The sequence below is a fragment of the Panthera pardus genome, unplaced genomic scaffold, assembly GCF_024362965.1.
Source record: "Panthera pardus isolate Hobbes unplaced genomic scaffold, ASM2436296v1 HiC_scaffold_12, whole genome shotgun sequence".
NCBI classification, from domain to species: domain Eukaryota; kingdom Metazoa; phylum Chordata; class Mammalia; order Carnivora; family Felidae; genus Panthera; species Panthera pardus.
The window spans coordinates 97,946,574-97,969,968 of NW_026526677.1; the positions used below are offsets into that span (position 1 = coordinate 97,946,574).

The following is a 23,395-nucleotide window of genomic DNA, read 5'->3' on the forward strand; positions in this document are numbered from 1 at the left end:
TATTTCACTGGGGGCGCCTGGGTGGCTCAGTCGGTTAAGCATCTGACTTCGGCTCAGGTCATGATCTCACGGCTGGTGAGTTTGAGCCCTGAGTCAGGCTCTGTGCCGACAGCTCAGAGCCTGGAGCCTGCTTCAGATTCTGTGTCTCCCTCTCTCTCTCTGCTCCTCCCCTGCTCTCTCTCTCTCTCTCTAAAATAAATATTAAAAAAAATTTTAAGTAATATTTCATTGTTTAAATCTGATTACTGGTGACGTAGTGATGTCGTGTTTATCAGGATCCTCGTGTAGTCCATAGTAAAAGAGCCCATTTCTAACCTGTGGTGATTGTCTTTATTCTTAAAGCCATTCGGGAAAAGAAGGTGTTCTAGCTCCAACTTCTGGACTCTTCTAGAGAAAAAAACCGAAAAACGGAACCGTTGTTGCTGAAGGCTGACCTCGATCCTTCCTGCCGCTGCTGTTTTTATCTTCCTCTTATTGGGCCCTTGTGGGATTGGTAAGAAAGTACGTAAGTGCCCTCGCGGTCCTCTCACCAGCGTCCCTGTCCTGCCTCCTGTGCCCAGCGTGAGGGAGCAAAGCCTGCGTGCCCCTCCCTCCCCACACCCCCCAGCGCTGAGCGGCAGATTAAATGACTCCATTCAAGAAAGGAGGCTGTACTGGTAAGGTGCAATCATCTCTGACTAAAATCTCTTTTTCAGATATATAATGGTCTAATCAATATTAATAGAGAGGCTTATCTGTTTTCCTCATCTCCCATGTCCTTAAGAGTAGATAAAACGCTTGTAAAATAGGATTCTATTCAGCATATACTGATTGCTTCCAAAACGCATTTTCTCGAGATCTGTCATCAAGCGGGAGTCATTACGGAACCACTAGGCCCAGCGCCGCCGTTGACAAATTTGGGGAAGATTCTTTGATTATTTTACCCAACATGTGATTTAGCGGCTGTGGAGCTTCTCTAGATTCGAAATGTGTTCGCACCTGTCCCGCAAGGCCATCCTGGAAGGCAGAGCATTTTCGACAAATGGACGTTCCGAGGAGGGAGGGCTCTAGAGCCCGGGTGTAGGGGGAGAGCAGGGGAGACCCCCGGGGAATCACGGGTGGGAAGGGAGCAGACCCCCACAGACACCCGCACGGTGGCCTATGTCAGAGTCCAGCTCTGAAGGCAGGCGAAGCAGGGAGAGAACAGGGCGGCCCCAGGAGCAGGCCTGGGACGGCTGCTGTGTACGAGCCCGGGCCGGTCACCAGACCCTGCCTGAGCTCTTTCGCTTGTCCTGAATCCGGGACGAGCCCAGTGCCTTCCAGACCCCAGGTCTAACCTCATCTACTTCTCAGGGGGGTTGGGACCGCAGGGCCCCTTTGGGATGCCTCAATTTTCAGGGCAGCACTACTCGAGGACTGCTTTGTAGACTTTGCATCCAGTAGGAATAAAAATAGAGTATGATACAGACACGGTATGAATAAAAATCGTGGAAGCAAAACAAAGTATTACGGCCGACTTAAAAATCCATGACGAACCAATCCAGTGACTAGACAGGCTGCACTTTGACAGCTTATGACATGTGTCATATATAGCATATAATCCAGCGCAGCCGTTTAAAAGCAGCGTGGAGATCTGGACGTGTCGACACAGAAAGACATCCAAGACATGTTGCTGAGTGAAAAAAAGCGAGTTGCAGAATGATTCATACAAGGTGAGCTATGGGAGGAAAGAAGAAAATAGTGTGTAACTAGCAGGTATGTAATTTCTTAGGGAAAAAACTCCAGAAGGATGTGTGATAAACTGATAACAAGGGTTACTTTCATGGTCCCTGCTCTGGAGCATGGGGAGGGTGGGGGAAAGAGGATGTTAGCATTATCTGTAATTTTTTAGGGGGAGGGTACATAGTCATGCATTTCTTGCGGAACTAAAAATTATTAATAAAAACTTCTGGATTGGAGCGCCTGGGTGGCTCAGTCAGTTACGCGCCCGATTTTTGCCCAGCTCATGATCTCGCGGTCCGTGAGTTCGAGCCCCACGTCGGGCTCTGTGCTGACAGCTCGGAGCCTGGAGCCTGCCTCGGATTCTGTGTCTCCCTCTCTCTCTCGGTCCCTCCCCCCACTTACACTCTGTCTCTCTCAAAACATGAACGAAACATTAAAAAAAAGAAACAGAAATAAATAAATAAAAACATCCGGATTACTTGGATTTCCACGTCTTGACTGCTAGCTTACACCAGGCACAAAAAAACCTCCATTCCAGGTGGATCACAGATCTAAATGTCAAAGGTCTAGTAATAATAAAGCTTTTAGAAGAAACTAGAAGAATACCTTTAGAGGCTGAGCTAGGCAAAAAAAAAAAAAAAAAAAAAAAAAATTTTTTTTTGACTGGACACAAAAGACATCCACTATAAAGGAAAAAGCCAGTAAGTTAGACTACATTGAATTAAGCTACCTTCAAAAAGAGGGTTCCTGCTCACAGTATAATGTCCTCACAGGTCGCTTATCAGGGAAAAAATATCACTGAACCCCACCTGGACCAGGTAGGTGATCAAAATTAGCATCCTTAACGAGGAGCAGAGAGAAACTGTGTGGCCCCGGATGCGAGACCCGGCGACCACTTGCACAGGATGCCAGCCGGCAAAGCAATATTTCCTCTAATCACAAGAAAGTATCAGACAAACAAAATGAGGAACGTTCCATCTGAGAGGGAAGAGGGGGAGGGACTGTATTGTTCAAAATGTCAATGTCATAAAAGACAAAGAAAGGCCATGGAAATGTTCCTGATTGAAGGCAACTGAAAAGACGTGACAGTAAGAACAATGCCTGACTCTAGACAGGATTCTGTACTGGAAGAGGGAAGACGCCACAAAGGGCATTATTAGATCAACTTCAAAAATGGAAATACAGATAGTAAGGTAGATAGAAGTATTATGGCAACGTCAAGCCGACTGAAGTTGGTAGCTGCAGGGTGATCATGTACGGGAATATTCCTAAGAAATACAGACAGAATCATTTGGGAGTAAAAGGTCATCATGCACACAACTTACTCTCAAGGTTCAGAAAGCGTTGTGTGTGTGTGTGTGTGTGTGTGTGTGTGTGCGTGCGTGTGGAGTGGGGCAGCGTGGTGAGAGAGTACACACGATAAAGCAAATAAGAGAGAGCAGGCTAGTTCCCTGATCTCTTCTTATAAGGACACCCATCCTATCAGATCAGGGCGCCCCTCTTAGGACGTCAGTTAATCTTCGTTACTTCCACAGAGGCCCCGTCTCCGACTACAGCCACCCCGGGAAGCCCTAAGGCTTCAACATACGAATTGGGGCAGGACCCAAACGCTCGGTCCAGAACAAGTGTGAACACCGAGAAGCAGGGATCAATGGAACCATCCTGGAAGCTGCTGCCACGGGCACTATTTCCGGAGGCTGAGCACAAGCACGCACGCTGGCCTAGCAGTCCTCGCCAGCGGAAGTGTGCGCAGACAGGCGCCAAAGTCTCGTCGTACAAGAATGTTCACAGCAGCGCCGTTCGCAACAGCACGCCTGCAAACAATCCACATGCCCATCAACAGAAGGACGGATAAATAAATCGTGCATAATCATACAAAGGAATGCGAGACATCAATAAGAACGAACGAGTGACGGCCATAGGCAATAGAAATCAATCTCTAAAGTAGTGCAGAGAGAAGAAAACCTTTACCCAGATTCACCTACTGCTCGGGGAAATTGTGCCAGACGCAAATGAGTACATATTTATGGTCTCATTTCTGGGAAGTCGGAAAGGGAAGGGCAAATTTAGTTTAGCTAGAAGCCAGATTGGTGCTTACCCTTGGTGGAGGGAGCGGGGAGGCTGGAATAGGGCAAAGGGGACTTCTGGGGGCTGGTGAGGTTCCGTTTCCAGACGTGCTGTGTTCACCCTGCGAGGTTTCACCAAGTTGCACGTTTATGACTTTGCACGTTTACGCATGCATTCTTTCATTAAGGGTTTACATTAAAAAGGAGATACCTGGATACTTATTAAGTTGGGATTCTAGAATCACGCATGGCCCCTCTAAAATTCCAAATCAGGAGGTAAGGAGTGGGGTGAGTGGGAGGCGAACAGGTCCCAAATCTGCTTTTTAGGAATTTTTTATTCAATTTTAAATTTAATTCAAATTTATTTAAAATAGATTTTAAAAAAAAAACAGTTCACCTATTTCCCTCACCCCCTCCCCCTACCTTTCGCAACCACCACACCAATCTGTCCGCTGTATCCATGGGTTGAGATTTCTGGATTGTTGTTTGTCGTTTATTGCTTTTTGGTTTACACCTGTAAGAGAGCTCGTACGGTATTTGTCTTGCCTGACTTACTGCATTTAGCACAATACCTTCCAGGTCCGTCCATATTGTGGAACATAGTAGGTGCTTAGTATATGTTTTTTCTTTTTTTTTTTTTTAATTTTTTTTTTAACGTTTATTTCTTTTTGAGACAGAGAGAGACAGAGCATGAACAGGGGAGGGGCAGAGAGAGAGGGAGACACAGAATCCGAAACAGGCTCCAGGCTCTGAGCTGTCAGCACAGAGCCCGATGCGGGGCTCGAACTCACGGACCGCGAGATCGTGACCTGAGCCGAAGTCAGCCGCTTAACCGACTGAGCCACCCAGGCGCCCCTGTTTTTTCTTTTTTTAAACCAACTTGAATAGAAGGAACCAGAGCTGACAGCCCCACCTTTGCTAGGAGAATTCTACTTTCTATTCTGCCCCAGCCCGCCCTTGGGCCCAGAAAACCCTATTTCCACCTGTCTCTCCTGGATACACCCTCCTCCTCTTCTCAGGTCCCTTTTTCCTTGCTCCACTGAGGCTCAGCACCAATCCCTCCTTTTTTCTCCCATTCTTTGTCCTCCAGGTCCATGCACTCAGGTGAAGGGGAGGAGGGGCCTTTCTTATGCATTAAAATTTTCATCTTTATCAGCACCCGTGACATTGTCACCTGACAGAGCTCCCAGCCCTGCCAATTAAGCCACCTCTCCAGCCCTCTCCCCAAACCCCCACCACGCTAGCCCTGCAGAGAAATTACCTAGCTGTATACCCCTCTTCTCCCTAGTCCGAGAAGGGAACCCTCTCAATTTGTAAACCCTCATTCCTGCCATCAGAATGGAAGCCGTCTACTCACTTTAGAACCACAGGCTTTAAAGAGGGCAGGAGCGGGAAGGAGGGATTCCCAATGGGCAGGAAGAAACTTTGGGGCGTGATGGATATGATGCAGAGGAGGAAAAACTTCCTTCTATCCTCTTAGGTTCCATGGCTGGGCCTAAGAATTAAACTGACATAAGACATGAAAAAGAAAACAGGAAAAAAGCATGCACACCTTATTTAATATTTAAACTTGTGGGGCGCCTGGGTGCCTCAGTCGGTTGAGCGTCCGACTTCAGCTCAGGTCACGATCTCGCGGTCCGCGAGTTCGAGCCCCGCGTCGGGCTCTGGGCTGATGGCTCAGAGCCTGGAGCCTGCTTCCGATTCTGTGTCTCCCTCTCTCTCTGCCCCTCCCCCTTTCATGCTGTGTCTCTGGCTCAAAAATAAATAAACGTTAAAAAAAAAATTTAAAAAAAAAATTTATACTTGTACACAAGAATCTTCAAAAGGAAAATGAAGACCCAAAGAAACCATTAGGTTCCAAAGGGTATATCCTTTTTGTTTTTATCATTTAAAAAAAATTTTTAATGTTTATTCATTTTTGAGAGGGGGAGAGAGGGGCAGAGAGAGAAGGAGAAACAGAAACCGAAGCAGGCTCCAGGCTCTGAGCTGTCAGCATAGAGCCTGACGTGGGGCTCGAACTCAAAAACTGTGAGATCATGACCTGAGCCGAAGTTGGATGCTTAACTGACTGAGCCACCCAGGTGCCCCTATGTCCTTTTTATTTTTTGTTATTTTTTAAATGTTTACTTATTTATTTTTGAGAGAGAGAGAGAACAAGCAGAGGAGGTGCAGACACACACACACACACACACACACACGCACACACACACACAGAATCTGAAGGCTCCAGGCTCTGAGCTGTCAGTGCAGAGTCCAACACGGGGCTCAAACCCACGAGCCATGAGATCATGACCTGAGCCAAAGTCGGGCCCTTAATCGACGGAGCCACCCAGGAGCCCCAAGTTCATATCCTTTTTAAATAAAGAATGGTAAATTGTGGGGACGTGACAAGACGGACGTGCTTAGACCAGGGCCAGTAACTGTGGCACAGTGATTAGTGATGGAAGATCAGAGTTACTTTGGGGAGTCTGTCTGCACAGAACCCTCTCGGTGTTGACTCTCAGTTTCTGGTGATGAGAATGTTCTCTTCTTCCTGGTACAAGGAGGGCATCTTTCTCCCGGGAAACGTTGGGACCTGCTTTTAGGTAGAAAGGGGAGGTCAGAGAGCCCTTCCTGCATCTGCTGTTTCTCAAGTGCCTCGAGATCAAAATAATTAATAAGCAGGGGCACCTAAGTGGCTCAGTCGGTTAAGCATCCGACTTCCGCTCAGGTCATGATCTCACGGTCCGTGAGTTCGAGCCCCGCATCGGGCTCTGTGCTGACAGCTCAGAGCCTGGAGCCCGCGTCAGATTCTGTGTCTCCCTCTCTCTCTCTCTGCCCCTTCCCCCCTTGTGCTCTGTCTCTCAAAAGTAAATAAACGTTTTAAAAATTTTTTAATAAAAAAAAGGTCAAACATAGAGGGGTGCCTGGGTGGCTCCGTCAGGTAAGCACCAACTTCGGCTCAGGTCATGATCTTGAGGTTCGTGAGTTTGAGTTCCGCATCGAGTTCTCTGCTGTCAGAGCAGAGCCTGCTTTGGATCCTCGTTTTCTCTCTCTCTCTCTCTCTCTCTCTCTGCCCTTCCCCCTGCTCTCTCTCTCTCTCTCTCTCAAAAATAAATAAAACATTAAAAAATTTAAAAAGGTCAAATATAGAAACAAACAGTGGAAGTTGGGGCTGGGGAGAAATAGGGAGACGTTGGTAAAAGGATGCAAACTTTCAGCTATAAGGTGACTGAGACGTGAAGATCTAACGTATGGCATGGTGACCACTGTGAGAGCACTGTGTATCGCATCACTGAAATTTGCTAAGCGAGTAGAACTGAAATGTTCTCACATTTCAAACAAACAAGAGATGCATTTGCAAAAATTAGCTAGATGGGGGGATCCTGGCCCGATGTATACATATATCAAATCACCATGATGTACACTTTAAATATCTTCCAATTTTACTTGTCAGTTACCCCTGGAGAAACTGAGGGGGGCAGGAGAGAGAAGGAAGTCCACGAGAGGAAAGTGACCTGCCCAAGGTCTGTCAGAGAATTCTAACAGACTAGACAACTGATCTCAAATCTGTCTTCGTGGCCAGAACTCACACCATGGTTGTCAAGCCGAGTGAAAACATTTCAAGCAGCTTCTGTTCTTAGTATATAATTGGCCAGAGAAAGGCTGGACTTGGGGCGCCTGGGCGGCTCAGTCGGTTAAGCGTCTGACTTAGGCTCAGGTCGTGATCTCATGGTCCGTGAGTTCGAGCCCCGTGTCGGGCTCTGTGCTGACAGCTCGGAGCCCGGAGCCTGTTTCAGATTCTGTGTCTCCCTCTCTCTGACCCTCCCCTGTTCATGCTCTGTTTCTCTCTATCTCAAAAATAAATAAACATTAAAAAAAAATTAAAAAGAAAAAAAAAGAAAGGCTGGACTTGGTCTGCAGAGCGTTAGGGAGACTCGGCCCCCGTCTTGACCGGGCTTCTTTGCCAGGCCAGACTTGCCAACGGGACAGGTGTGATGGGGGTGGGCAGTCACTTGCTCCTGTCTTGGTCCCTTGCCTCAGTGAGCGGTGACTGACAGCGGGATTCTGGGATTCAGGAAGAACAGGGCAGGGCCCCCATCCCCTAGGAGCTTAGTCCAGCATGGTGTATGGACCCCTAACCGGATCATTACAATGGAGCAGCAAGACAAGTCGAGGGTTTTCAGCCCAGCCCGGGCAGGGCTTCCTGGAGGAGGTGATGCCCCTGAATGCCTTTGCCTCCTCTTGGAGGTCCCCACATCCACCTCTGCTGCCCCACCAACTTGGGGCCTTCTCCCACCCCCCAAGCATTCCTCAAGCACAACCCCTTCCTTTTCTTCTCCTCAACACAACTGACCCAGGTGGCCTTTTCGTAAGGAACTTCACCGGAAGTTAAAGAGCATAAATAAGGGAAGTTACCAGCAGTCTGGCTGCGACAGGCCCGGTTTCTGATCCTGGTCCTGCGATGGCCGTCAACTGAATCCCAAGTGCCTGCATATCTCACAGAACCCCGTCCATTTGTAGCCGTTCCTCACTCTCTATCTTGATGCCCGTCCCTTCTTGAATATCCAACACTAAGAAGTCACGCTCCGGGCAAACGGTGGGTAAGAAATGGGCTTAGCACTCCCTCCTCTCTCCCCTCTCCACAACAGGCTCAGAAGCCCTCCCCTCTCTATCCCATTCTCAAGGGCAACTCGGGGTTCTTCTCCTACAGAGGTATCCCCAGAAAACTTAGCACACAGGAGGGCAAGGAGAAGGGCTTCCTTCAGAGGAGAACACACAGGGCACGGAATCTGGAGTAGGGACCATAACGGGAGATCACTAAGTCCGTGGGACTGGGGCACCTGGACCCAGCTGGTCAAGTGGCTCAGCCGGTCAAGTGTCCAACTCTTGATTTCGGCTCAGGTCATGATCTTGCAGTTGGTGAGTTCAAGCCCCGACGTGGGCTCTGCACTGACAGCGAAGAAACTGATTGGGATTCTCTCCCTCCCTCTCTCTCTGCCCTTTCCCCGTTTGCTAAATGAATGAATAAACTTTTAAAAATTAAAAAAAAAATAAGTCCATAGGACTAGCCTCTACTTCTCTATGCCCGTCTGCAATCCCCCCCCCCCAACACACACACCGTTGATCCCTGTTAACCCCCACCATGATCTTTAAATTAAGGATGTAGGAATAGTCTCATAGGGGTGCGATAACATGCCTACGGAGAGGAAATGAGGAGATATTGATTGAGATCCACCGGGTATACAGTACATAGAATAATGCCCCCCAAGTGTCTCCCTCCTCTTCCCCGTGAATATACTCCCTTCCATGGCAAAAGAGACCCTGCAGAGATGATTAGGCTAAGCATCTTGAGATGGAGAGATTATCCTGGATTATCTGGGTGGGCCCAACACGATCACAAGGGTCCCTGTAGGTAAAAGAGGGGGCCAGGAGAGCTGGGCTCAGAGTGACAGAGCACAAGGGAGACTTCACTGGCCACTTCTGGCTTTGAAGATGGGGAGTAGGAGCCACGAAGTCAAGGAAATGGAGAGGCCTCCAGAAGCAGAACAGCCCCTCTCCTGAGCCTCCAGAGAGGAATGCAGTCCCACCGACACCTTGATTTTAGCCCTGTGAGACCCCATTCGGGCTTCTGCCCCCAAGAACTGTGGGATGATGATAAGTGTGTGTTGTATGTCACCGAATTTGAAAGTTACCTACCTACCTGCAGCACCTCCCGAGGGATTGGTTGAGGGCGCTGAGGCTCAGATTGTCCAATGTCCTGCTCCAGGCCACCCAGCTGCTCTTAAGCGTGGGTTTCTCAACAGCAGAGCCTGAGGCAGGGGTTCGGGATTCATGATTTCTTGAGGGAGTCCCCTTCAGCCAAAACACGTAAAAAAGTAAGAGAAGCAGCAGAGGGAAGGGCATGAGGGTCTCAGGGCAAGTCACTGCATGGGTCACCCTGGAACATAAATCAGCCAAGAATATTACCTCCACTCCTGGCAAGGCGCTCAGCCCACTGTTCCCTGCGTCAGCCCGTCATTGGCTGGCTGGTGGGTGCCCTGAGGAGCCGCTAGAGGTAACCCACTGCCCAGAGGGCAGATCTCTGCAGAAGGGGCAGCTATGAGCCGTCAGCAGCCCACGCTCACGCAGCCAGGGATGGGTAAGTCACAGCAGCATCCCCACAGGTGTGGCCCCGGCCCCGTCTCCGACAGATATGACAGCCCACAGCCCCGGGCACGTATGGACCGGCCGGAGAGCACTGCGCACCGAGGCATGGAAAAGGGGGCAGCTGGAGCTGGAGACAGGCGTCCGGGCCGGTGAGACGGCGGGCCAGAGGCTGGGGGCCCCCACGGTGCCCAGGCAGCAGCACCCCATCCTCCCCCACCCCAGACCAGAGCCTTGCAGGTTCCTGATTCTCCAAGGAAATTGGATGTTGATGGTGTTCACAGCTCCCTCTCCCCTTCTCCTTGCCCTCCCCTCTTTCTTTCTGAGCCCTGCCCCTGAAGCTATTAATATCCAACTTGAACTAAACTGTGATTGTATTTCAACTTTCCTTTTTTTTTTTTTTTTTTTTTTTTTTTGCCACAAGCAGGTTGTTTCTTCAGGGTGGTGAGCAGAGCTGGGATCTTGCGTCTTTCCAGCCCACAGTCTGAGGGCTGATCATACAGAACTGACCCGCCAATACCAGGTCCGGGAGGAAGATGAGCGTTTCATTTTCTGCCTGTTTTATGTGGTGGCAGCTTCTGTGCCCGTCAGGAAACTCTGAACACATTTCATGGCCGGCTAATGGAGCAGAAATGTGCTCTCTAGTGAGGCCACGGCCAGGCCACGGAGAGCTTGGGGAGAGGCTCTGCCCGTGGGCCACCGGCTGCTGTCCAGACAGGATGGAGGAGGGAGGGTGGCAGGGAGAGGGCTAGAAGCCTGCCCAGAGGACACGCAAGGTGGCACCTGCCGTTCACAGAGGGGTCTGCCGTCTCCGGTATCTTATCAGCCCCTTGATGATGCTGGAAAGAGTGCTGTGGGGCACCCCAGTCCACAAGTGGGGAAGCCCATGCCCAGACTGACCTCACACCGTGCCCACGGATTACCGGAAAGGTCAGGGACGGAGCTCGGGTGTCCTGGCCCACAGCCTGCCCTCCAGCCTGGGCTCCAGCTCTTGCCGCCAGGGTGAGAATAAGATGGGGCTCCCCCAGGCCAAGCCCCTGCTCCCTGAGCTTTCCTCCCTTCCCAACCAGCAGCCAAGCGAGCTATGTGTTTCCCACCAGGCCTCTTGGGCCCAGAACCCTGCCTCCTCTTGCCCACGCCAGAGGGCAGGTGGAGACCAGGGCTGAGTTTAAACCCCTAGAGCCAAAGGTCATACAGTCCCTCTTCCAGCCCGGGAACACGGCCCCACCAGGACCCCCAGACAGTCATGCTGGGGACCACTTTGTCCCAGAGGCAGGAGGTTCATCAGTGGTTGGTTTGCCTGGGACAAAAACAAACAAAAAAAAAAACCCTGGAAGATGGAACACCCAGAGAGTTCCTGGGCTTGGCTGCCGGCATCTGCATTGCATTGCCAGGGGAAGAAGTAAGCTGGGGGTTGACCCGCCTGGGGGGAGAGCTGGCCGCTTACTTCCTAGAAGTAGCTGCTTTTGTCGACCCCCTGCTACATACCATGCAGTGTGCAAAGAGCTCTACATGAGCCGTCTTGAGGAACCTGCACACTGGCCCTGGGACACAGAGCCAAATATCCCTATTGTATAAACGAGAGGAAGTCCTCATGTGAGAACGCCCCTGCAGTCTCCTTGCATCTACTTAACTCCCAGAGACCATCACAGCAGAGAGGAGGAGCCTCCATTCACCAAAGGGGAAGCGAGGCTCAGAGAGGTTAGGCAACTTGCCCGAGGTCCCCTAGCATTGACAAGCGCCGGTCGGTGCCGGACTTGTCCCCAAGGTCCCGCTTGCTCGTTTCCACTACAGCTTCCGTAGCAGGGGGCAGGGGCAAGGGGAGGGGGCTTCTACATCCAGGATGGAATCTACACACTGGACAATGAACGAGGGAGCTCGAGGTCCCTCCCCACACACCCAGGCCACAGAGGGCAGCCACGGACAGATGACAGACACTTTGCCCTGGGAGGAGAAAGCCTCACTGCAGCCCTGCTCTGGATACTGCCCTCCAGAGTCTGCGCTGGGGACACATGCATCCCTTTGGTGGGCATTTATTAAGTACCTATTGCCGGTCATATACTTGGCCAGTAATCTGCAGAGCCCAGCTGAAGTTCCCCAGCTCGGCTCCCCCGGTCTGGTACTCTTTACCCCCCCACTAGACGCTCCCTCTGCTCTGCAGTCCCCCAGATATGCACGCGTGTACGCATGCAAATGCACACATGTGCACACACACACACACACACACACACACAACCTCCCCTAACCAGCCACCCGTAAATTAGGTCAGGCCCTCGAGCCAAAGTGAGGATGAACAGAACGGATGGAGGGATGCAGCGGCTCAGCAGACCAAATCTTGGGAGAAGGGGATGGAGGGGAGAGGTGGAGAGGGGACAGGGTGGGCGTGGCTGCCTGGGAAGACGGGACAGTTTCAGGAAGCGGCCAGTGCGGTGCGCACTGGAGGGGGCCCTGGGTGCGAACGTGACGTTGGAACAGGCAGACTCGGGCAGCCCTCGGCAGTTTAAGTGCAATGCAGGGAGGTGGATGGGTTGGGAGTCAGCCCCCTCATAATGCGGGGCCCTGGGGGAAGGTTTACAGACCTGCTCTGAGCCTCCATTTCAACATCTGCAAAACAGGGACGTGGCACTGGGATGATCGTGGGGATGACGTGAGCTGGAGTGTGGGGCATGGAAGGACTTCAGAGGTAAGAATCACCTGCAGGGCGGCTGGGTCTGCCTCTGCTCCCGCCCTTGCCCATAACAGCAAACACAAGGTCAAAGGGCACCCTGCGCCCGGCACCGTTCTAGGGCTCCCCGTGAATTCTGTCCTGGCATTCTCATGCCCACCCTAGGAGGTGATGCTCTGGCCGTCACCCCCAGTTCTGAGCAGGGAATTGAAGCACAGTGCTTGCCCCAGATCAGGGCAGAGCCAGGCTTAGAAGGCTCCGGACCCTGTGCTCCTTCCCTCCGCCCCACCACAGACTCTGCCGCTCCCGCTGGCTGCCCGGTCTCAGCAGCAAGACTCAGCTTTGTGCCCCGAGGAGCACCTTGGGCGGCCAGGCAGCAGGGCAGGGATTTGGTTTCGCTGTGGGGGAAGAAGCCCCGAAAGACCTCCTTGACTAGAAGCGTCTCCTCGGCTGGCTTACCCCGAGACCTTTAAAGCGAACGGAGGCATCATCTTCAGAAGACCCCGGGCTGAAATACACGTCGATATGTGGGAGGGCTCTGCTATGGTCTGTTTGGCAGAGGCCGGGTTGGATGGTTAGAGGACTGGCTTTGATTTTAGAGAGGCACACAGAGGTGAAGAGGATCATGGTCTGGAAAAAAAGCACAGAACCACACAGGGACGGATGAGGGCAGTCCGCAGGGGAGGGACAGAGCGGGGGGCGGGGGGTGCACAGTCTGGGCACAGGAGACTGACGCCAGGTGGAATATTCACACTGTTTTTCAGACGTTTTTCAAGGAAGTGACATACAGATCAAAGAGGAGGGAGTGGCTCTCAAATGGAGCTAGAGGAGAGGAGGCAAAGCCCTTTTTACTCAACCTCCATTACCCACCCCCATCGTGGCACCTCCAGGGCAATCTCCACAGGCCCGGGGTCCCCCAGGAACCCAGTTTGCAAACCACTAATCTCCCCGCAGAGAGCAGTGGCCTTGGAGTCAGTTCAGGGATCTCCTCTATAAAGTCTCGGAGGTCTCTCCTGGCTGTGACAGGTGGTTTGGGGAGAGGAATAAAGGGGGCCGGCCGGGGACAGTATTGCTGACCATAGACCCTCCCTGGTTCAGCCAGGCTTTGGAGTCACATTTCCTTTTCCCAGAGCCCTGACCCTGAGCACAGACCTCCGTGGACACCTGGGATTGGTACGCAGGAACCGGTGACAGATGACAAAAGATGAGGTGTGGGGTCCCGTCCCTGACCCCCCAACTGCTCACAAGGTCCACCCACATGCATCCGATGCATGCATTCCTGCACTGTCTCCACACCAGGAAACGGCCGGCTTTGGCGGATTGATATCACGGGGTGTGGAGTCAGCAGCGTCGGCCTGAGCCCCATCCTGCCCCTTCCTGGCTGAGCCTTCCTGGGCCATTAGGAAGCATTATTGCATTTTCTCCCCTCAGAAACCTCACAGGGCCGGGAGGGCAGAGACGATTATCCTCCTTGTATAGCTGAGTGAAGAGGGGCTCAATGAGATGAAGTGACTCTTCCAAGGTCACACAGCTAAACCCTGGCAGAGCCATAAACCAGGACCGAGTCCTTTCCCCCGTGAGCCTCCCGTGGGGCTCAGATGTTACACCTGCAAGGCTCTCGACGCCGGGTAGGGGGTGGGGGGCAGGTGGGCGAGTGGGAGATGCCCAGACCTCCTCCCTGGAGGGCACTGGGGTGCACAGGCCCTAGGATGACCACAGAGGCAGTGGAGCAGGGCACCAGGGGCTGGAGGGGGACAGCAAAGGCCTCAACTCACCCTCGACACTCATCACGGCACTGGCCACTCAGGAGAGCGAGGCGTGGTGCCTCGGAAGCGAGTGGACAAAAGCTATTACGGCAGGTGAGCTTCCGGGACTCAGACGCCTCCCTCAGGGCAAGGCCGGGAAAAGAGCCCTGGGCTCCCAGATAAAAGGTTCTGGCCCATGGGGTGGAGGAAGACCTGGGACCCCGCGCAGAAGGGAACTCAGACGTGGAAGGAAAGGCCATTCTGGAGTCTGTGTGGGAGCCTCAGATCCAGGGTCCTGCAGGAGGCCTGAAAGGAGAAGGGGACAGGGTGAGGATAATAAGCTGGCGTATCCCAGGGGTGGGGGCACGCAGCGGACGGGCTGCAAAGCAGCAGATGACCGTGCCATCCCCCACCCGAGCCTGCACCTTGGTCCCAAATCCCTTCCCCTGGCCAGGGCAGTCCACGAGGCCCCCGCCTCCGGGCCCCCAACGGCAGCCGGGGTGGCTCCGGTGCGGCTGCCCGACCCTCCTCCTCTCCCACTGATTCAATTATTCATCTAGCGAGTTCTCAGCGTTGGAGTTAATCTCTCCCCCTTCTCAGCAACCCCCAACGTCCCCCCCCAAGTTCGGGGAGGGGAAAAGCGCTGGCGGTTCCGTGTGGTGTTGATTAGAGTATTGATCCTGGCTCCAGCCCGCTGTTGCAGCCCCAGCATCCATCAATGCCAGGCAGGGCGGGCGGCAGACTGGCCTCGGGCCGGGCCAGACCGGAGCGCGCCCGGAGCTGCTCTCTGGCTGGAGCGAGGCCGGGTGCGCTGGGCGCTGCGAGGTGGGGCTGGGTGCTGGCCACCTGTGATCCCCATCACCTCCCTCCTCTCCCGGCCCCTTTGCCCTGTGGCCCTTGATTATTCATGGCTGCTTTTATCTGGTCGTTCTGGCTGACAGCAGTCCCCCCTCATTTAGGGAACCCCTCCAGTAAACTCCTCCTCTGCAAAGTCCTCCGGTGAGGTTCGGGTTATACTCCACTTCCCCCCCCACCGCGCGTGCAGAAACTGAGGCTCACAGAGGTGAGGTGAGGTCAGGCCACTTGGGCAGGGGAGGGGCCAGACCTGAATGCCACTTTTCTGCCAGGCCACACCGCTCCCCCCAGCAAAAGGAACAGAGACGCTAATTGAGCCGCTATGTGCCAGGGACACATTCCCTCGCTGACAACTCCTATTTATCTTGTGATGCAGAGGTTCATTATCCTCATTTTACAGATGACGACACTTAAGTAACTTGTCTCCCGGTGGCACAGCTAGGAAGTGGCAGCACCGGATTCAGATCCTTGTCTGTGAAACTCCGGACCCCAGCTCTTTCTGTTTGTCTGGCCAGTCCCCGTGGAGAAGTGGTTTCACCCCCGTGTTCTCGTCGTCCCTTTACACTCACTACAAGCGAATTGGTGCTATTATCCCCTATTTTTCAATCAGGGGGTCACAGGGGAAACTGAGGCGTGGTGTGGGGACGCGGCTGGAGAGGGCAGAACCCGGACTCCAGGCTAGGTCTGCCGACTGCTGCTTCTCTCATGCCAAAGCCACCCCTACTGTGTGACCTCTCCTGGGCTGGACTGCCACAGAAACCCAACTTGCTCCTTTTCAAGGAAGCCTTCTCAGACTTGCTGCGGGGCGACCGCTCCCTCTCTCTCCACGGTTCCAGGTTCTCTCCAGAAAGGAATGAATGTGCTCAGTGTCACCGCCAGCCTTCCAGAACTCCCCTGCCCCTTCCCTCCACCGGGCCTCCTCTCTTCCCTACTACCTGTGACCCCTGCTCAGGCGCACTACCTCCAGGGAGCCCAAGCCCACCTGACCCCCATCACCCACCACTCGGCCTCGGAGGCCGGGCTTCTGATCTCACCACTGAGCGCAGCGGCCTGGGCAAGTCGTTTCTACCCTCGGTTTCTCACCTACGCGCCTCGTTGGAACCACCCAGAAGCTCTGGAGACTATTAAAATGCCAGGCTCCCACTCCTGAGATTCCGATTCAGTGGCGCTGGGGTGAGGCCTGGTCATCTGCATCGTGGAAAGCACGCAGGTTTTCATTCAACCAATATTTATTGGATGTCTGTCCAATTGGGAAGCCCAGCATGGACAGGAGCCACGGCACGCTGGGTGGCCTCGGGGGTTGCCGAAGCTCTGCTCTCTGTGTGCACAGGGCATCACCCCACTTGTGCAGTGTGGGGTGGAGAGAGGGTGAGTGTGACATGGAAGGAGCTGGATGTGTGAGGAGCAGGGGAGCGTCACCTGCTATGTTCTGTGTGCTGCAGCGGTCAGGAACCGCCAGGCTGGATGGCTTCTGGGGTCCCTGCCACGCGGGGGACCCGGGGTTCGCCTGTGCCTTTCACGTGCCCCTCGCACCGGCCTTTTGTCCATTTCCTGGCATCCCTCGTGCTCCTCTACATGGCTGGACCACCCCCTGCCCCTGGGAGAGGGCCCTGCATAGCGGGTGTGGCCCAGGAGGCCTTGGGCCGGTTGACCCCTGGGTCCCAGGCTCCCACCTGCTCCCTGCCTCGCGTTGAGCTCTAGTTGCGGAAGGCGGGAAGGAAAGCGGGTTGGTGGCCGTCCCCGCACCAGCCTTGAGTTAGCACTCGTGGCAGTGCTGGGGCTGGAAAGCTGCTATGACTACAAATGGGTCTGTTGTGCACTGAGCTGCTGATCGAGAAGACAGAAAGCCACATCACCCATTGGGACCCAGAGTCTCTCCCTTGGGCTACGGGGGTGGGTGGAGAGAGAAGGAGGGAGACAGAGGGAGGGAGAGAGACAGAGAGAGAGAGGGAAAGAGAGAGAGAGAGTAAGAGAAAGAGCTGCTCCTGCCTTACCTGGAGTCTTTGCAGGGCCCCAGGGAGAGAAGGTGGGACCCCAGGCTCAGTCTCAGCCTCTGCTTCCGGGCAGCCCTGGGCTTTCTTGTCCTTTCTCCGGAACCAGCGGGTAGCTCAACCTGGAACAGAAGAGCTAAAGCAGCAGATACTTTAGAAATGTATTTCCATCTCGTTTATAACTCCGTAGTTTGACATGATCTGGGAGCGAAGGACAGACCCTTCGCCTTCATGCAGCTGGCTCGGGGGCACGCGTTTGCTTTTCTCCAGCGCTGCGAGCACAGGAGGCTGGGAGGGTGCCGGCATCCAAAGCCCTGGGGAGGGAAGCCTAGCCTGGGTGGCTCCTTTGGAAGCTTCGCCCAGGTGTAGTTCTGTGACGAGAACATGGAGAGTCGGGTCCTGCCAGCCCCACGTCGAGCCCAGGCACTCCAGGCCTTCCCTTCCCAGCCCGGGGCTGTCAGGTGCCGGAATGGCCGTGGGAGAAGCGGGCCACACGGACGCCAGTGCCCAGCTGACGCTGTGCCAGACTCTGTGCCCAAGCTTCACCTTCCCCTTGGGGTCTCCGGCTGACCCATACTCAGGCTGCAGGCCAGGCCTGCTGCCTGTCGCTGCGGCCCATCTGACCCTGCCCGTACGTCCCGACGGCTCAATCACAAGGGGCCCGAGGGTGCAGGGATAGCCGGGGAAGACTCACCGCCCGAGTCACAGGAGTTGGACTCACACGGCATGGTGTGGCTCATTGCCAAAGTGGGGACCACCACAAAGCTCCCCCCCTCTGGTCCCCTCTGCCTCCACTTGAGCTACAGTCACGAACTTTCGACCCAGGCTTGAATCTGAACCCAGGTTCCTCCTAACTGCGTGATCTGAGAAAGCTGTTATCCCCGAAGCGCTTGGTCCTTCCTCCGAGCGATGGGAGGACAATACCTGGTCGTACCGGCGCGACGGGATCGAAACCCCAAGCCCAGGCCTGGGTACGTGGTACACACTCAGTTTCTGATGGCCTTTGCTGTTCTCCACGAGGCGCGTGCCATCTTCAACCCCCGCTGTCCAGGAACCCTTCCCAGACCCCCAGGCTCCTGCTGATCCTTACAAGTTGTTCCTGGTGCCTGGGGAGCACTTCCCTGTTCAAGGGAGGGCTTCCTGCTTCCACCTCTCCGGGGACCCTCCTCCTCTCGGGATGATTCACAACCACAGTGTCCTCCTGCTCTTAGGGCAAACGCTGTCCGCCCTCCCAGGCAGCCTTATCCCAACGACCACCTGCCAAGGACCCCAGCGGTTAGCCAGGGTCTGCTCCCACCCTGCACTCAGGAGAGGCTGACACCTACACCAATGGGGGATTTCTCTTTAAGTTTTTATTTATTTCTTTTGGGGGGGTGGGGAGGATGAAAAGAAAGCGATCCGGTACCTGCTACATCCCTGACTGCGAGAGTCCTCCCCTCCAAGTGGAGCACGATCATTACAGTCGCTAAGACCTCACAGAGTTCTCCAAAGGACCAGGTGAGATAACCACGGCAAGAGCTTTTGTAGCAAGACCACTCCCGCTCTTGCCGGCGGGCCTGCGGGGCACCACCCTTCAGTGCGAGTCCTTTCAGGTTTCCTAAGGAGATCATTTGACAGATGAAGAGACTCAGGTTCAGAGAGGTTAAGTCCCCTCCCCATACTGGCCAACCCCTCACTCTGTGAGAGACAGAAACCCAAGTCAAACTGGCTTCAGCAAGCAAGAGAAAAAAGGAACCGGCTCTTGGAAGTGAACTGTGCGGGAGGAGGTATGGTTTCAGTGTTTCAGGTGTGGCTGTATCCAGGCACTCTTCTGAGGTTACTGAGTACATGTGTTCTCCATCACTGCACTCTGCTCTCCTGTGTGGCTTTATTCTCCAGAAGAGTCTCCCCGAGCACAGACGAAGCATGTTTGGGTATACTTCTATCAGCCTGGCCATGCCAGGGGAAAGAGAACCCCTTCCAGAATTTCCAACAAACGTCCTAAGGCTGACTTCCCCATCTCTGGACCAATCCCTGTGGCCAGGGTGATCTGAGCTCTTCAGAGACACAGCTGAGAAAAGACTGGGAAAAGGAAAAACCCAGAAAGCTGACTACCCGAAGCAAAGAAGATGGTGGGGCCTCCAGAAACAGCAAGATCAAGCAGCCCTCCCAGGGACCAATCTGATGGTCCAACTTCCAAACTCTTTTTATTGTGTTGTTGTTGTTGTTGTTAGTGTGTATTGCTGGGTGTTGTTTTTTTTTTAATGTTTATTTATTCTTTATTTAGAGAGAGCGTGAGCAAGGGAGGGGGAAAAGATAGGGAGAGAGAGAATCCCAAGCAGGCTTAGCAAGGTCAGCACACAGAACCCAATGCAGGCCTTGAACCCATGAAACCGTGAGATCATGACCTGAGCCAAAACCAAGAGTCAGACGCCTAACCGTCTGAGCCACTCTGGCGCCTGATTGCTGGGGTTTTTAATGCTGTATCCTACGCCAGGGAGTTGATGAGAAGCCACACAGGGCATGGGGAGGTGGGTAACTAGAAAGGCGGGGCTGGCTGTGAAGGGTCTTGAGTCCTCAGCCAAGGAGTCTGGGGTTTGGGGCAGGATCCCACGCAGGGTCTCCTGGGGTCCCAACACTTCACCTCAGGCTGGTGGCCACAGGATCAGCACGGAGCCCCCAGGAGTTCGAGGGCTGACCTACTCGGACACATGCCCGGATGAGTCCCGGGCGGCAGCCGGCAGGCCTGGAGGTAGACAGCCACATTCACTAGAGGGGTCTAGCGGGAAGCTCAAGGCCCGGAGAAGCCAAGGCCAGCGTGCATGCCTCCTGCCCACTTCCCCTCGTTTGCTCGCTCTCTTTTCAGAGCCCTGATACATATGAAGCACCAATGTCACTCTGACTTCTTTCTTTTCCTGCCTAGAGGCCTCCTTCCCCTCCTCATGAAGGCATGGAGCTGTGTGTGAGCCATGTGTGTGCACGCGCGTGAGCATATGCACACGTGTGTGCACAAGAGCACGTCGCAAAGGAGCCCCTCCTCTCTGGGGTGGTGACACCCATCTGGGGACGGCTGGGGAGAGGGCCTTTGAGGCTCCTCTGCCTCTCTCCAGCCCGGCCTGCTCTTTCTGTATTTACCAGCCCTCTGAGCGAGGGCATCCAAAGAAAGGATGGGGAATGGGATTTCAGGAGAAAGCAGTTCAAGGGCAGAACTAGGAGCAAGAAAGAAGGGGGGAAGGATGCTGAGAAGCAGAGAGAAAGGGGGGGGCGAGGCTGACAGGCAGGGTCAGAGACGCAAACATGTGCTTCCCTGGTGGTGGGGCAGGGGCCCAAGGGAGAGGACACAGGAAACAGTCGGGTCTGGGACCCAGGAAGAGCAGGGCCGTGTGGCTGTCGGCGACGAGCATGTCCTGGCCTGGACTGGGCGACAGAGGACCCCCCAGCCTCTCTGGCACTGCCTTGCCCCTGCCCACACTCCTCCTTCCCCAGAGGGCTGAGTTCCAGTACACAAAGCACAAATGGACATGACAGGTCCCTGCCCCTCTGGACTCCCTGTCTCGTTCCCGGCTATACGCATCTGCACCCCTGCCAGCCTCCACAGCACCTTCCTCCACAGGGGTCAGCACGCCGGGCTCCTCTTAGGACCCTTCCAGCCCACCCCACATCACAGCCATATCCATCACCAGAAACTGGGTGCCAGCATCAGAGCAAGGATGGGTGCTCTGCAGCCTTTCCAGTCCCGCTCCACCCAGGGCCCAGCGTAAGAAGCCTGAAAACCTTGCTGCCCTATGAAGACCAGGAGCCCCTCCCTCTCATGGGGTGCAAGGGGCACATTGCAGGTGTGAACGAACCCGCTGCAGGGGGTCTCAGTTCCAGTCTGGTGACCCCGGAGAAGAAGGAGCTGGACCAACACGGAGACTTGACTGGGGTTTCTGGGAGACTGCCCACCTCAGAGATGCTGCTTCCCAGTTACCACCTGTGGTCCCCAGATCATCAGCTGCCCGCTCTTCCAGAGACGCCCGATCTGATGGGGCACAGGAGGCTCGCATGAATTAGGACCCCAGCACTTCTCGCTTTCCTGCCTGCACCCGCCAACCTCTGGCACCACAGTCAGCGTGCTGGGTGGTGGGGGCGGTGTGTGTGGGGGGGGGGGGCAGTGGGATCATCATTACTACAAGCCAAGGAAGGGAAGTCCCCAGACCAGAAGGCAGGGGGAAAAAATATATATATATACGCACAGGCATCTGCGTCCCCCAGAGAGGGAGGAATCTTACATCCAGCCCCGCTCTGTTCTGTGACTCACCATTCAGGATGGGATGTCATCCCCGCTCCACCGCCATCTCCTCCTTTCTAGAAACCGATGCTTCATGAATCTTGCATCAGGTTCAGAAGCGGGAGACGTACGGCAGACACCGCAAGGCTCCTTTCACGTTGTGCGGGGGCGGGGGCGGGGGGGCGTGTACACACGCCAAGTTGCACACGCTCCTGTGCGCGCCGACCCCGGCACCTTAACCCTCGTGCACCGCCACACCCCGTGCATCCGTGCAGAGCTCCGTCAGAATTGCAGAAAAGCCTCTCACAGAACACGTCCCCACACCCTACCCGGCACAAGGGTAACAGACCAGCACGCGGTCGCAGGCGCGGAGCACAGACTCGCAGGCGGCAGCCAAGGGCTCCTGGGCCGAGCTTCCTCATCTTGTGCAGAGCACATCCACACGGGCACACCCACATTCCGACATCCACCCCACCCCGAACACGCTGCAGACATTCCCGTCCCTGTGACTCACCACTCCACGTTTGGGACGCACGCGGGAATCGCTCCCTCTGCCTTTTCCCTCTCTTCATTTAGAAACCCTGAAAAACCGCGTGTATGTTTCACAGCTTACAAAGCACTCGTGTGGATTATCTTATTTATTTCCTCTCCGCAGCCCCCAGAAGTGGCGTTCTTACTCCTACCGTTTGTTGCGCGAGCGCAAGGAGCTGGGACCTTCCCCGGGTCACGTGGGTTGTGTGTGGCCCAGATGGGCCAGGATCCCAGTCTGTCTGATTCCAAACATCCTGCTTCCCTTCATAGACTTGTCACTGGGCCTCCGGGGCACCCTTGAGCAAACTAGGGAAAGGTGCCCCCTCCGGGCAGACATGACCCTGTAGCAGGGTGCCTCGTTCGGCGTGGGTTCAAGGTCAGACCCCACGCCCCCCAGGTCTGGGCGCCTGTGTGCTGATGGGCAGCCCTGCTCCGCCCACCCACCCCCTGAGGGGTCCCCCTCTTCAACGTAGCCCTCTTTTTCCCCCTGTGTGCCAGGCAAGGCAGGGACCCCTCCCCAAACCACCTGTGAGGCATGGGCTCTCATTTGACTTTGACCCCAAATCACTAAGCATCCCCCAGGATGCTTAGGAAGCCCCTCTTGCTGGGTCCGTGGAGGAAGTTTCCACAGATGGCCCAAAGACCCGGGGGCCTCCGCCACCCACATCAGCCTGGCTCCCCACTCCCCTCTCCACACAGTGCCAACGTCGGCACACCGAGGCCACCTCACCCTTTCAAAGCCTCCCCGGCTTCGACTCCCTCCCTCTTTCTGGGAGCTTTCTGGGGCTCTTGCATGCTGTTTGGTAAATAAATCGAGGGCAGCGAGAATAATATACCTGTCAAACAGCAGCCAGCTTCCAATTTCCGCTGTCAGCCCTGCCCGGCCGCGCCACGCGGAGCCTACTGACACGCTGCCACAAGCAATACACTTCCCCAGGTCCCCGCAGGTGGGGGGCAGGCCGTTACCAGGGGACTCCCCACCAGTCAGCACAGGCTGCAGGGCAGACCCGAAGAAGAACTTTCCCGCGCAAGGCCTTATAGGAGAGGGGCTGAGATAAGGTTGGGCTGCCTGGGAGGGCAGGGGAGGCAGAGGCAGGAGGGGTGTTAGAAGGTCCCTTTGGGCCCCTCTCCACGGAAGGGGGTCAGGAAGGGCCATCGCACCCCGTCACTACAGGAGCATCTCCCCCAACATGGCTCCTTTCTGATGTCGAGCAGGCTAAGGTCCTAGGACTTGGGGGATTGATAGGATCCTGGAGGAGGGCAGGGAAGGGGTCATTGATTCCAGCCCTCTGCCCCTGGCCGTGCTGCCCTTTCGTCATCGCAGGTGGCAAGAGGTTAGGCAGTCTTCCTTCCAGAGAAAGCAGCACCCCCAGTTCAGCCACGACAAGCATTTCGGTTAGGAAGTCCTTTATCCGGCCTGACTTTGCCACCATGGCCTCAAACTACTGCTCTGATCCTGAGGAACA

At 54.8% G+C, this 23,395-nt stretch overlaps 1 long non-coding RNA gene across 6 annotated transcripts in view; it reads right to left on the minus strand.

Moving 5' to 3' along the window:
• Positions 1–327: 327 nt before the first annotated feature.
• The window catches only part of LOC109278513 (uncharacterized), a 52,633-nt gene continuing 29,565 nt past the window's right edge, over positions 328–23,395 (minus strand). The window contains exons 1-8 of one of the 6 annotated variants that reach the window (XR_002085702.2): positions 21,429–21,666; positions 17,153–17,285; positions 14,334–14,609; positions 13,018–13,188; positions 12,473–12,545; positions 9,451–9,602; positions 5,125–5,262; positions 328–1,696 (exon numbers count right to left, since the gene is read on the minus strand). This is a non-coding gene — a long non-coding RNA (uncharacterized LOC109278513). Of the gene's footprint in view, positions 1,697–2,124; positions 3,516–5,124; positions 5,263–9,446; positions 9,603–12,472; positions 12,546–13,017; positions 13,189–14,333; positions 14,610–17,152; positions 17,286–21,428; positions 21,667–23,395 lie in introns of those variants that run through there. The other 5 variants (XR_002085700.2, XR_008421278.1, XR_002085701.2 and 2 more) reach the window with 5 other exon arrangements.